This window comes from Pterocles gutturalis, unplaced genomic scaffold (genome assembly GCF_000699245.1).
Source record: "Pterocles gutturalis isolate BGI_N339 unplaced genomic scaffold, ASM69924v1 scaffold4636, whole genome shotgun sequence".
NCBI classification, from domain to species: domain Eukaryota; kingdom Metazoa; phylum Chordata; class Aves; order Pterocliformes; family Pteroclidae; genus Pterocles; species Pterocles gutturalis.
The window spans coordinates 76,950-90,813 of NW_010100161.1; the positions used below are offsets into that span (position 1 = coordinate 76,950).

The 13,864-nt window shown below is 39.3% G+C and overlaps 1 pseudogene; it reads right to left on the bottom strand.

Annotated features, from left to right (window-relative positions):
* Positions 1 to 7,715: 7,715 nt before the first annotated feature.
* LOC104465474 lies at positions 7,716 to 9,221 on the bottom strand (annotated as a pseudogene).
* Between the last annotated feature and the right edge of the window lie 4,643 nt (positions 9,222 to 13,864).

Genomic DNA, 13,864 nt, shown 5'->3' on the forward strand with positions numbered 1-13,864 from the left:
TTTGCTTTTCTATGTGAAGAACTAAATTAGATTTTAAATCTGAAGAACATTCAGTGCTGTATACAGAAGTACAGCAGACCAGAATCTGATAACCTCGGTCTTTCAAAAATCTGTAAACTAATGCCTCTGGGAATGTTGACAACAAAAATGAGAGAGATTGTTGTGGTAAAAATACAGCAACATCCAGCATTTATAATTTGTGCTAACAACAATAGCTCTCGTGTTTCTAAAGCTAAAGTTGCACATCTGACATTTCTCAGGCTGTAAGAATGAGAGTTTGCTTTCTCTTGCTGTAATAGTGGCAAAATCTGTAATGTCATGAGCCTTGAGAAAATATGCAATTATGAAGTTTTAAAAAATTCTAGTCACTTTATTAGGAACCTACTTGGTACTATTTGGAACTAAGTATTTTTGGAACACGTTTGTTGACATGTTTTCATTAAAGTAGTACATTTATTTACAAGAACTGCATAAAGATATCTTTTTTAGGATAATTTGGCTATCTTTATTTAGGAACATGGCTCCTTGATAGGTGTTTTGCTTGAATAAATACAGCAATTTTTCCCAAGTTATCTGTTATTTTCATCTGTCTTCAGACCAGAGCTGTTTTGATCTTACATTGCTTTTCTTATCTGCCATCTGCAGTGCACTAGTATGTCAGAAGACATACCGTCATTTCTTCACTTACCACACGTTAGTAATTTTGGTAGTTGATATGCCCAGGGAACGACATTAAGAATGAAGGCAGTTCTTTCTTATAACATAATCTCCTTTCATATGAAATCTGCCAGTTATTTGTTTACTAAAATAAAACCTACTTGGTAAACTGACTAACATCAGATCACGTGCTGCCTAATTTTGAAGAATATCCCATAGGCAAAGTAAATGTGTCTTACTATGTTTGTCTTGATTTTCTAAATGCTACCATTCATTTTACTATCAGTTTGTAATGGAAAATAGTAAAGGATAGACTTTGCTGCAATAACCCTGCAATATTATTGATTCCAGGCAGAAAAAGAGGCTACAACTAATTTAGGACATCTGCTTAGCCTAGAACCTAAAAAATCTCATATTGCAAAGTATATTTCCTCAGTCTGTCTATCAAATTGCCCTCAGCAGAAACAGTTTCTGACATCTGAAATATATCTGAGAAGCAATACCAAAATTTGCTAAAGATGATCACATTGTGTCAGTCTGCAAATGTGGATTTCTGTGTCATTCACACTGTTAAACAAGCATTGAACTGGGAAGCCAGCCCAATTTATGTTCTGGCATTAGGCTCTTCACAGAAACCACCAGTGACCCAGTTCTGTACTTAGTTTGGAAAACAAGGAAGATGAGCTGTGTTTTCCTGCTGGCCAAGAGAACAGTTTGCATCTGTGGCATAAGCTGTTTTGTGTATGGAGCTCAATGAGTGCACCATTTTTAATGAGGATTTTGCTGCTGGGTGCAGCACTGACAACACAATTTAATCCAAACAGCTGCAACCATGAAGACATCATGTAGCTGGCAGAATTTTTGTTATATGTTTTGACTAATAGAATGTCAATAAATCCATCAGAAATCATGGAGTTATTTGTTTTGTCTTCATTGGAGAGGTCTCCACTCCAGTCTTAAAGCTAGAAAATGCATAAACCTTAGTCAGTGTGAGCTGCATCAGCGGTGAGGCTCGCTAGCTGTGGAATGTGAATCTGCTAGCATGTTGTCCAGTGATTGATTAGAGGCCTGTAAATTAACAAAAGATGAAACAAAGTTAAAAAAAAAAAAGAGACAAATTATTCTTGTTTGGTAGATAAAAAGATCTCTGTGAAAATGGAAAAATCAAGTACCAAAGTCAAGAAACTTTTTATTTTTCCAGAATGCGAGCAATTTCTTAAACTTCACTAGAGTGACAGCCTTTTGTAAACTATCTTTGAAGCCCATGAATATATTAATCAACAGACATCAATCCCACTTCATGTCATCTCTTATTGTGAGAGACTTGCTGGCTTTGATTTAGACTTAATTATGTTACATACTTTGGGAAATTCTGTTATGTGCCCTGTGCACTGAATCTCAGACTTGAAATAATTCCACTGGTGATAGCTGATGTGCTACGTATGGAATGCTGGCTGGTATAATGTATTTTAACAAATAGATCAGATGTTCAAATTTCAGCCTTGGTGTTACTTTACCAGAAGAAAGTGACAAATAGGTGAAGACTTAGACTGTAGGTAAGTGCCCATTCAGTGTATTACAGTGGTTTTGAAGGTGAATCACTTTTGAAGCTGAAATTTCTCTATGTGCTTATCAGCAAATGCTGATGGTTTTAGTGGCTTTTTTTCCTTGGAGAGTGTGAGAAAAAAATATGTTAGTCACTTTTGTGTTCTGGAACATGTTTTGTCGTTTTATGCTGCTAGTTTCTATTTAATTTGGGGATAACTAAGAAAGCAGCTAATTCTGATACCTCATTACGAGCACTCCTAATTAAGTTAGTTGATGCATGAGTCATTTTCTTCCAGTTCTTTTGTTTTCATTTAATTTGAATAAAAGTGGTTTTTACATTTAGTATTCTAAAACTGGAACAAAATTAGTCTTGTGATCTGGCATTTAGGTTGGGAAAATCTAAAACTAAGATTGCCCAGATGTCTTATGCATGCAACACTGAACATGTTACATCACATTTCCCATTTGACTGATGCCAGTGCAGTACACTATAAAGTGACCTTAAAGAATCTGCAGAATTTCAACAGATAACACATATGCAGGATGTCTCCTCACTGGTGTGAAGTCAGAAATGTTGGTTTAATCTCTCTAAACCTTGTTTTACTATTGGTGTAATGGAGGTAGTCATAGTGGAATGAAATTCCTCAACTTGCAATTATTTCCTAACATGGAGTCCTTGAAAGACCTTTGCCAGTGGTTAAGCAAGGAGTCCAGCTCCTGATTTAATATAAAAGTCTCCCTGACCACATTCCCGTATAAGCTCAACTCTCAGCAGGTTCTTAGGGACATCTGTGCAAAAAAAAAAAATTGTATCTGTCTTTTATTTGTTAATTTTTCACCTAATTTTTAGCCTTCTCATGAGTTTGATTTTGTGTGTATGTATAAACATGCTGCTTCTTTTCACATTCCTGTAAAATGCGACAGAAAGGCAGCATGTTGAAGCTGACATTGCTCCAGTAACCAGAACTATTCCAGTTTCTTTCAAACTTGATTTTTGATATGTAAAGGTGTGTTCAGACTTCTAATAGCTATGTAGACATTATGTATAGTCCTGTTCACGTAGTTGTATATCTTTCTTGTAGACATAGGAATCCATAAACATCTTCATACACTGTAAAACTTTAGTAGTCAAAAAAGAAAATTAATCCTTTGTACTTGGAAATCCTGACTATGCTAAAGCTAGCAGAGCCCATGTCTCTCATATCAGTGGAGCTACGATTTCATGCTGAGTTTGACTTACTTTTTCATTGCATTTTGGAGGTCTGCAAGTCTATAATATGTGTTGGTCTGGTGAGCAACAAATACTTACTGGAAAATCCATGATCTTGCATGATCTTGTAAAAATAATTTCATAGCACACTGTAAACATTTGGAATAATTTGGCACTATCTCATTTTTCTTTTTTTTTTTTTTTCAAAATCTGAGACATGGAATTTTGCTCTCATTTCTGGTCTTGTATAGGTACATTTATTTTTCAAGAAGACTAAAACAAATTTAGTTATATAATGAAAACCACAGTACTTCTAAATGTCATAAATACAAGATTATGAAATTTGCAAGATTTGGAAATGTTACAGCTCTTTGTTCCTCTCTAATGTGGGCTACTACAGCTTTTTCAGAATAATAAAACCTTCTTAAAGGAGCGATAATTCATCTGTTAAGGTTTATCAATTGTATTTCACACTCACCACTAAATATTTTGTTTCACATCAGTTTTTCAACAAAATCTGTTAACTCATTGAGTACCTATAGTGGGAATTTTTATTAGTGTAGACGGAAGCTAATTATATCTTACATCTAAATACTAGCACTATTGGTAGACTTTTTTTTTTAACAAAAGACTCACAAATTAAAACTAATTCTGACTATTTGTTAAACATTCTCTAAGAAATTTTATTTTGTCCTATGGTATTTTTGTTTCAAGATAACTTCCCAAGGCATTTGCATTCCAGTTTTTCCATTATCTGCCATCTTCAGGGGGAAAAAACCCCATATGTAATGAATTAAAAAAATATAGAATCATAGAATTATTTAGGTTGGAAAAGACCCTCAAGATCATCAAGTCCAACCAAACTACTGCTTCACTATTACTTTTTGTGAATTGCATGGATGCATATAGAACTAAGTCTGCAATTTGCATTTTCAGAACACTTCTTGGAGTTTTAGGAAAAAAAAGCATTGTGGAAGTATAAAAGGAGAAGCTTGTTACCGTGTTGTTCCAAAGCACAGGTCCTCATCAACCTGTGAAATTTTTGGTACTCAGTTACACGCACGAGGTCTGGCTCATGTATCACACCAGCACACCAGTTTTATTGTTGTGGGGGGCTGCCTTGACTTCAGAATGCCTATACCTGTTTTATATATGAAGCCAGAATCAAACCCCGTGTATAAAGCAGAGGTACCAATTGAAATACTAAGTGCTGAGATCATGTCAAGTGATTACAGTACGAAGTATATGAAAGCTGTCTTGTGCTACAAGGATGTTGCTGCAAACGGATAGCTTGACACAGAGTCTGCAGGTATGTTTAAGTTTGGTTAAGGCTCTACCTGGAAAGTTGATGTGTTAATTTAATGTCAACATTTTGTACCTACTTTCTGTGATCAGAATATAAAATGTTAGCCAATGAGGCAGTAACGAAAATATCAAACTTCATTATTTTTTTGCTGACTTGGGACTTACTCCAAGCTATCTGTGAAAGCAAGGTTGTAAGTGTTTATTGCCTCTCAGGAGACAGTTAATACCTTTGCAGGATCAAAGTTGCTGGCTGTACTCATAATTTAAAGTGTAACATGAAATGTTGTCATTTTTGTAAACTAACAAAATAAATTATTTTTCCAAGCAGTGCATAACATCTGTATTCATTTGCCTAACAGTGCCAAGCTTTTGTAGACCTGTTTTATGTAATTGATCCTTTTTGTTCTGTGTGAAATATAGATGTGTGATGTGGATTTATGTAATCTGATTTTGCTTTTAAGCTTGCCTCTTAGAACAACAATAAGGTCTCAGATTTTTTTCTTTGTTTTCTTTCTTCTACTATAAAATTTAGTTAAAATCTAAGATGGTAGCTTCAAGGTAAGAATCAGTAGTTTACTTCAAAGTGTGTATTTAAAACACTTATAAAAGAATTGTTTACCATTATGGACCAAACAAAGAAACCTGGCAACATATTATAGTGTTAAAATAGGGGTGGGTCTTTACATTGGCCATGAATCACTTGAGTGTTTCCAGAGGTGTCCTTGAATGGGACAAAGCTGTTGTGCCTATAGTGTCTTACAGAGTGTGAATGAGATTGATTTGACCGAGCTCGGGTTCGGGCGGAACACATGCCTTCATCTGAATGAACCTGCCTTTGTTGTCAGCTGAGTACTTAGGATCTGTGGCATCATTTATCTCACCCCAAAGTAAACACCCAGGGTCTGATCAAATGAGTTGCAGCAAACTGCTCTAACTATATTGACTAAATCTCCGTTTAGTAAAAAGGGAAACCAGACACCTATTTTAGATGCATATGCCTGCATTATAGGCACAAGTCATGCAGGGTTCACCATGTCCACCCGCAGGGTGGGGTCTGTCCATGTGTACTTCATCAGGATTCCAGGGTAAGTTCTTTATTACCTTAAGTAAAAGATACCACTGGAGTTAGTGGAACAGGATGCAGTTAAACATGCAAAGAGATTGAGCCATCACAGTGTTCAATGGAACAAAAATCAATGTAACTGGAAAGTTCCACAAAGCTAAATTTCTATGGAAGCATTTCATGGAAAAGCAAAGCCTTGTGTTATATTTTAAAATACAAAGTAAAACCAAAAATAAAATAATATGCATAGCATCATTCCATATGAAGAAGTTTTCTTATTCTGGTTTCTCATGACAAGATGCCCAAACTACAGTTTCTTTATATCCTGAGAAATCACTTATTGAAAGCCTGTAATTATTTTACTAATTTAGTTCTCCTCAGTTATATATTCCCCTGCCTTTTGGAGTTAAGAAGTTTTGCATTGTCTTTTACATAGTTTTGTGACCTGCAGTTATTTTATGGCAAACATATTTTTCCCCTTCTTAGACCATTTTTTTCACCAAACTTTGTGTCTGCAGAGTTGTTTCTCATATTCTCACTCCTCTCTTCCGGCTGCTGTTGTGCAGCAGTTTTTTTCCCCTTCTTAAATATGTTATCACAGATGCACTACCACTGTTGCTGATTGGCTCAGCCTGGGACAGTGATCTTTGGCTCTAGCTACTGCCAGCTCACTGCTAATCCCATTTTCTGGGGTTTTAGGGGTGGGTTGGCCTAGAACATATTAATTTGGGATAGCTCTTAGCTGAGATTATTTATTTTTTTAAAAAGCATAAGGACTTTGGCCGTGACTTTTCTTGGTAGACTTCTCAACAGTTTTTGCCAGCTTCCATGATTTAACATGGCAGTTCTGGCCAAATTCCAATTTAGTTTGTTACATACACTTTTTCTACCCTCTAGCATTTCACTGGGATATGGAATTATTTCTTCATAGCAATGACACATTTTTTGCACTGCTGTTATCTGTGGGAGAAAGGCTAAATTAGTCCAAAAGTGATCAGGACAGGGAAATGCAACAGTGATATGTGCACTCTATATATATTGGACATAGGTATGTAACTTTCCTGTGTCTCCAAACTGATTTCTGAAGCATAGGACCATTGATTGGGTTATAAATCTATAACTGTAATATAACTATATAATATACACAATCTACAATAAAATCCGTAATTGTATCTGTTGCTCCACATTTTTAATCACATTGCTCATATGTAAATTATATGGTCTCAGTAGTAACACTGCGGAGAAGGAGCTTGAGGGTATTCATAGAATCATAGAAGGGTTTGGGTTGGAAGGGACTTTTAAAGGCCATCTAGTCCAATCCTCCCCCTGCAGTGAGCAGGGAGATCTTCAACTACATCAGGTTGCTCAGAGCCCCATCTAACCTGACCTTGAATGTTTCCAGGGATGGGGCATCTACCACCTCTCTGGGCAACCTGTTCCAGTGTTTCAGTGCCCTCCTTGTTAAATATTTCTTTCTTCTATCTAGTCTAAATCTACCCTCTTATAGTTTAAAATAAAGGCCATCTAGTCCAATCCTCCCCCTGCAGTGAGCAGGGAGATCTTCAACTACATCAGGTTGCTCAGAGCCCCATCTAACCTGACCTTGAATGTTTCCAGGGATGGGGCATCTACCACCTCTCTGGGCAACCTGTTCCAGTGTTTCAGTGCCCTCCTTGTTAAATATTTCTTTCTTCTATCTAGTCTAAATCTACCCTCTTATAGTTTAAAACTGTTACCCCTTTTCCTTTCACTACAGGCCCTATTAAAACGTCTGTCCTCATCTTTCTTATAAGCCCCATTTAAGTATTGAAAGGCTGCAATAAGGACTTCCCAGAGCCTTCCCTTCCCCAGGCTAAACAACCCCAACTCTCTCAGCCTTTTTTCATGGCTGTTACATCATCATCATTTTTGTGGCTCTCCTCTGGATCCACTTCAACAGGTCCATGTCTTGTACCGAGGACTCCAGAGCTGGATGCAGTACTTCAGGTGGGGTCTCACGAAAACAGAATAGCAGGGCAGAATCACCTCCCTTGAACTGCTGGTCATGCTTCTTTTGATACAGCCCAGGATACAGTTGGCTTTCTGGGCTGCAAGTGCACATTGTCAGGTCATGTTCATCTTCTCATGAACCAGCACCTCCAAGTCCTTCTCCACAGGGCTGCTCTCAATTGTTTCATCCCCTAGCCTGTATTGATACCAAGGATTACCCCAGCCGATGTGCAGGACCTTGTATTTGTCTTTGTTGAACCTCATGAGATTCACATGGGCACACTTCTTGAGCTTATCCAGGTCCCTCTGAATGGCATCATGTCCCTCAGGTGTGTCAGCTTCACAACTTAGCTTGGTGTCATCTGCAAATTTGCTGAGGGTGCACTCTCTCCCACTGTCTGTGTCATTGATGAAGATATTAAAGGGTATTGGTCTCAATATGGTGCCCTGAGGGACACCACTCATCAATGATCTCCATCCAGATATCAAGCTATTGACCACTACTTTCTGGATGCAACCATCCAGCCAATTCCTTATCCACTGAATAGTCCATCCATCAACTCCTTCTCTCTCCAATTTAGAGAGAAGGATGTTGTGGGGGACTGCGTCAAAGACCTTACAGAATTCTGGATAGACATTTGTAGCTCTTCCCATGCTTGCTTATGTAGTCACTCCATCACAGAAGGCCACTATGTTGGTCAGGCACGATTTGCCCTTGGTGAAGCCATGCTGGCTGTCTCAAATCACCTCCCTGTCCTCCATGTGCCTCAGCATAGCTTCTTAGAGGATGTGTTCCATGATCTTCCCAGGCACAGAGGTGGGGCTATCAGGTTGGTAGTTCCCAGGGTCCTCTTTTCTACCCTTTTTAAAAATGGGTGCAATGTTTCCCTATTTCTAGTCACCAGGGACTTCACCTGACTGTCATGACTTTTCAAGTATCAAGGAGAGTGGCTTGGCAACTACATCAGCTTATTCCCTCAGGACTGTGGGATGCATCTTGTCAGGTCCCATAAACTTATGTATATTCAGGCTTCTCAGGTGGTCTCAAACCTGATCTTCTCATAGTAGAAGGGATTTTGCTCCTCCAATCCCTGCCTTTGAGGAGCATCCCCTTGAGGTGTGGGAAGAGAGGTTGTCAGTGAAGACTGAGCCAGAGAAGTTGTTGAGTACCTCAGCCTTCTCCTTGTCTGTTGTTACCAGTTTGCCAGTTGTGTTCATCACAAGTACACTTTCTTTGACCTTGTTTTTCTGGCTGACGTACTGACAGAAGCTCTCCTTATTTTTTGCATCCCTTGCCAAGTTCAGCTCCAGCTGTGCCTTGGCCCGCTTGACCCCATCCCTACACAACCAGGTACAGTCCCTGTTGTCTTCCCAGGATACCTGTCCCTGCTTCCACTGCCTGTGCATTTCCTTCTTGCTCTTTAGTTTGACCAGCAGGTCTTGACTCATCCATTGCCTTCCTTTCCTGATTTCTTGACATGGGGATTGAGTGCTCTATGGAAAGTGTCCTTAAAGATCTGCCAGCTCTGTTCTGCTCCCTTGTCCCGGAGGGCAGTTTCCCAGGGGGTCCTATTGACTAACTCCTTGAACAGCTGGAAGTTTGCTTTCCTAAAATTCAGGGTCCTGACTTTACTCTTCGCCTGGCCTGTATCCCTCAGGACTGTGAACTCCACCAGTGCATGAACAGCCCAAGCTGTTTCCAATCCTGATATCACTGATTATCTCACTTGCGCTGGTGGCCAACAGGTCCAGTATTGCATCCCCTCTGGTAGGGCTGTCTATTAACTGGCTTAAGAAGTTATCCTCAATGAATTCCAGGAGTCTCCTGGATTGCCTGCTGCTCATTGTGCTGCTTTTGCAGCAGATGCTGGTGTAGTTGAAGTCCCTCAGCAAGATGAGAGCCTGCCAGCATGATGCCTCCTGTAACTGGAGTAAGAGGGCTTCATCAATAGGCTCCCCTTGATCAGGCAGCCTGTAGTAAACATCAGCCACAAGATTCCCTTTGTTGGCTTGATCTCTAATTCTTACCCTTAAGTCTTCAACCTGCTCATGGATATTCTTCAGAGACAGCTCTTCACAATCTATCCACTTCTTGATGTAGAAGGCAACCTGCACCTCCTTCCTCACCTGTCCCTTCTGAACAGCCTGTAGCCATTGATAGCCACACTCCAGTCATGGGATTTGTCCCACAAAGTTTCAGTAATGGCAACTAGGTTGTAGCTTTCTAGCAGCATGGTTTGTTACCCATGCTGTGTGCATTGGTGTAGAGGCACTTCAGCTGGTCTGTCAGTCATGTCACCTTTATAGAGGAACACCTTAATTCCTTTGAGGTATTTCACTGGTCTTTCCATGTTGGCTCCTATGACCTCAGGAGCCTCTGGCTCATCTCTGTAAGACTTCAAGTGTGGTTTTGTGCACCCAGCATGTCTCAGAGAAACAGCCTGGACACCCCATCCTTCAAACCTTGATGTGTCATCCCATGGCTTGTCATGGGCGAGCCTAGTATTATCCCTTTCCCCTTCGAGTTTAGTTTAAAGCTCTGTTGATCAACCCCGCTAACTCATGAGCAAAGACCCTCTTCCTCCTTTGAGAAAGCTGAATCCTATCCGATGCCAGCAGGCCTGGTTCCATAAAGACCATCCTATTATCGAAAACCACTAAATTCTGGCAGTGACACCAGCCAGAGTATTGCAGTTCCACTGTAATGCACAGAGCCATAGCAAACCGGGCTTCATTAATTCCAGAACTGCTTAGATTTCTTACACTGTTTTCCCTAAGATGAATTTGTAGTTGGTAATGTGTGAGTATGAACATATTTTCAAGTGGTTCTAAAGACGGGAAAACACCACTACCCAAACAAACTATTATTTTCAAAATCTTCCCACTGCTTTTGAAGGTCAAATTTCAAGTACAAATCCATTTTGTTTTGGTTTGGGTTGTTTTTGCTTTATGTAATGTATGTTGGCTGGTATTTTTACCTTACAATGGAACAAAGAGCAAATTCAAGTCTAAGATACTGAGTTTTGCCAGATTTTTTAAAGAAGTAAAAATAAATTTTTTTAAAAAAATATAGGCATCCCCTATATACACTGTAACCTCTAAAATATTGTACACTTACCTTGTTTTTGTTAATTTCTTAGTGGTGTTTATTTCCAGTGTTTCTTATTTCCATCTGCAGCTTCCAGTAAACATGATGAAAGCCAAGCAGTTACATTACATTTTAAAATGTTTTTTAAGGTCAGTGCTTAGTTGCAGTCACTGGTACTCCAGCGAGAGCCTGATAGAATTTTGTTGTCACTTTATAAGAAGAAAGAGTTACAAAAAGAATAATAAATAGTCTTAGGAATCCACAATGAAAAAAAAAAATGTCAGAAACATCCTATCATATGGGGTTTGTGTTTGTATTACTAAACCACTTAGATAGGAACTGGGATCCCATTGTATTAAATACGACAAAAAGAAGAAAACTTACTACAGATGCCTTTAAAAAAACTTTTAAAAGTAGAAATGTGTATGCAAAATTTCTATTAGTTTGTTTCAACTCATCTTTCCTAAAGAATGGATTATAGAATTCTCGCAGGAGTCAATAGGTGTGAAAGAAAGGTATTTCAGAAGTACTGGAAATTTTGGATTTGGATCAGCATTAATTGGGACAGTCTTGTATTGGTGGCCTGTAGCATGATGTTCTGGCCTAGTGTACTGTCCTGAACTAATGATGCATCTCTTCATTGCTTTTGAAGGAGGTTCCAGTCTACAGCTGCTAATGGAGACCAGCTTGAGATGCATCCCCTGACAACAGGGCTCTCATGATGGCAGACAAATACCCTACAGGCTCCTTTACAAGTGAAAACAAGAAGTTTATTCTAGTCTCCTTTTGGATACCTTAAGAATATGTGATCCTTAGGTGGAACTAAGAAAGCAGCTAATACTGTCTGGAAAAGGCTGCCTGAAAACCACTGCTGAAAGCACCAGTGGTTCTCCAGAAGACAGTATGACTATGGGGACAACTCAACTAACATCTCTGATGCACTTGGCTCTTCACCCCGTTACATCTCAGAAAAGATTTTTCAATGAGTAAGGAAGGTAGGTTGATATAGAGAGTGGGAAAATTGGTTTCACAGGAATTTTAGTGGTAGTCTCAGGAAAATGCATTTGTTGTGTCCTCAGATAGGCTCCAGCTGGACCTAGGTCAGTAGTGTGGACCTCACCTTATGCTTGTCTTATAAGCCAGGAACTATGAAGTGGTGTTTCTTCCTGGCCTGGCCTTGTGTACCTCCTGGTGCCTCAAATTCAGATAGGAACTAAACCAGAGTACAAGACTGGGTCTACAAAAGATTCCCGAGAACTGTGGAATAAGAACAGTAGGCAATGCTGAAAATTAAAATTTGGATTTTCTCTCAGGAGCTGAGAATTCTGAAACAGTCTGTCTACAGCAATGTGCAAGCCAGTTAATAGTCAATTTTGTGATAAACTCCAAACAGGCAATGGTATATGTAACACGGAATCTAGCATAGACTGCTGCAACCAACAACAGTGATAGAGATGGGTGCTGCTTATGATTTCCTTACAGTACCTTGGGACAAACTGTACTATGCCTTTGCTGAGAGATGGTTCCAAAAATTCTCCCCACATCTACCCTGTCTAGAAAAGCAGTGTTATTTCTCTTACTTTATTGTAAACTCTGTTTTGTGGTAGAAATAGAATAAACTCAGTCTTTAGGACATCCACCAAATACAGACATAACAAAATTTACCAACATAAATCAAGTTAGGAGAATAGGTTTTCAGATTTTATGGCTGGTTTTTTGGTCTTTTTTTTTTCAGAGTTCCTGAGAGTTGCTCTCTTGGCATGTCATCTGTTGATCTTACTCTCAGGGCACATGCAACTTTCCATTTCCCAAATCCTTTTGTCTTGTAATCCCCATGCAATGGGTCACATTTGCTTTATTTGTTTGAGTTTGTACATCATCTTTCTTTAAAAAGAGACTGATGGGGTCAGGAACCTTTGGAGAAAAGCAGGAAGATGGCTTCTCCCTGAGGAGTAACTGAATGTGTTTAGGCAGAGAAGTTTTCAGTATGTGGGAGCTCAGCAAGAGGCGAAAATAGGACATTGCAGAGAGGAAGGAATGGACACACAGCCAGGCCTGAGAGGTGAGGGAAATAAGCATTCCTGGAGACTTAGGAGGGACTGTGCATCATTTGCTGCAACTCAGAAAACCACCATGTTGCTGGTCTGAGACCAAGCCTGGAAGAAAGGACTCATTTGTGGGCAGGATGAAATTTGTTTGGAGATGCTTTTAGTCTTACTCTGTTTTACTTAAACATTTTAAGATTTTTTTTTTAGAAAGGATAATTATTCTAACCTGTGTTCTGACAATGCCTGTTTTTTCCTGATTAAAATCTTTCTAGTCTTGGAGGGGGAATTTACCCTAGGTTGATTGTTGATTCCATCCCAGGTTGACTCAAGGCCCCATCATGCTGTGTCTTCAAGCTTTTTCTTTTCAGAGCAGGACAAATCCTGGAGCTGTACTGCTCATTACACTGTACCTCAGGGTCTCAGTACACAATCCTCAGCAGGATTATTTACATGCACCTCTCCATCTTTGTTCATTTGCTTGTTCCTGTTCGTTCTCTGCCAGCCATTCTGATCTGTCTCCTAATTCTCCTTCTTGCCTCCTGTTCTCAGCTCCAGCCTCTGTCCTTGGAGGAACCAGCTACTCCTCTTCCATCAGAAGGCAAATAACTAGTCAGAAGTTGATTAGAGATTTTTTTTTCTTCTTGATATCATGTCATTACTTAACATCCCCATAATCCTTCTGGTAAGGAAGTTCTTGATAATCCAGGGAAGATTATATATTCCAGCTCCTTTGGGATCTTTGTGGTTAGTCTCATGAAGGAATCCTTTCTTGCTCAGTTCCAGCTATTCCATATATTCCATCACTGCCAGCTTGAAGTATCTTGATGCTATGGCTACAGATGGCACTGGCTGGCAGTAACTCCTGATTTAGCCAACTTTCATCATACATATATTGGCAAGAACTGAGCTCACAGCAAACTGCCCAAGGTTCAAGTGCTCTGTTATAAAGAAAAAGT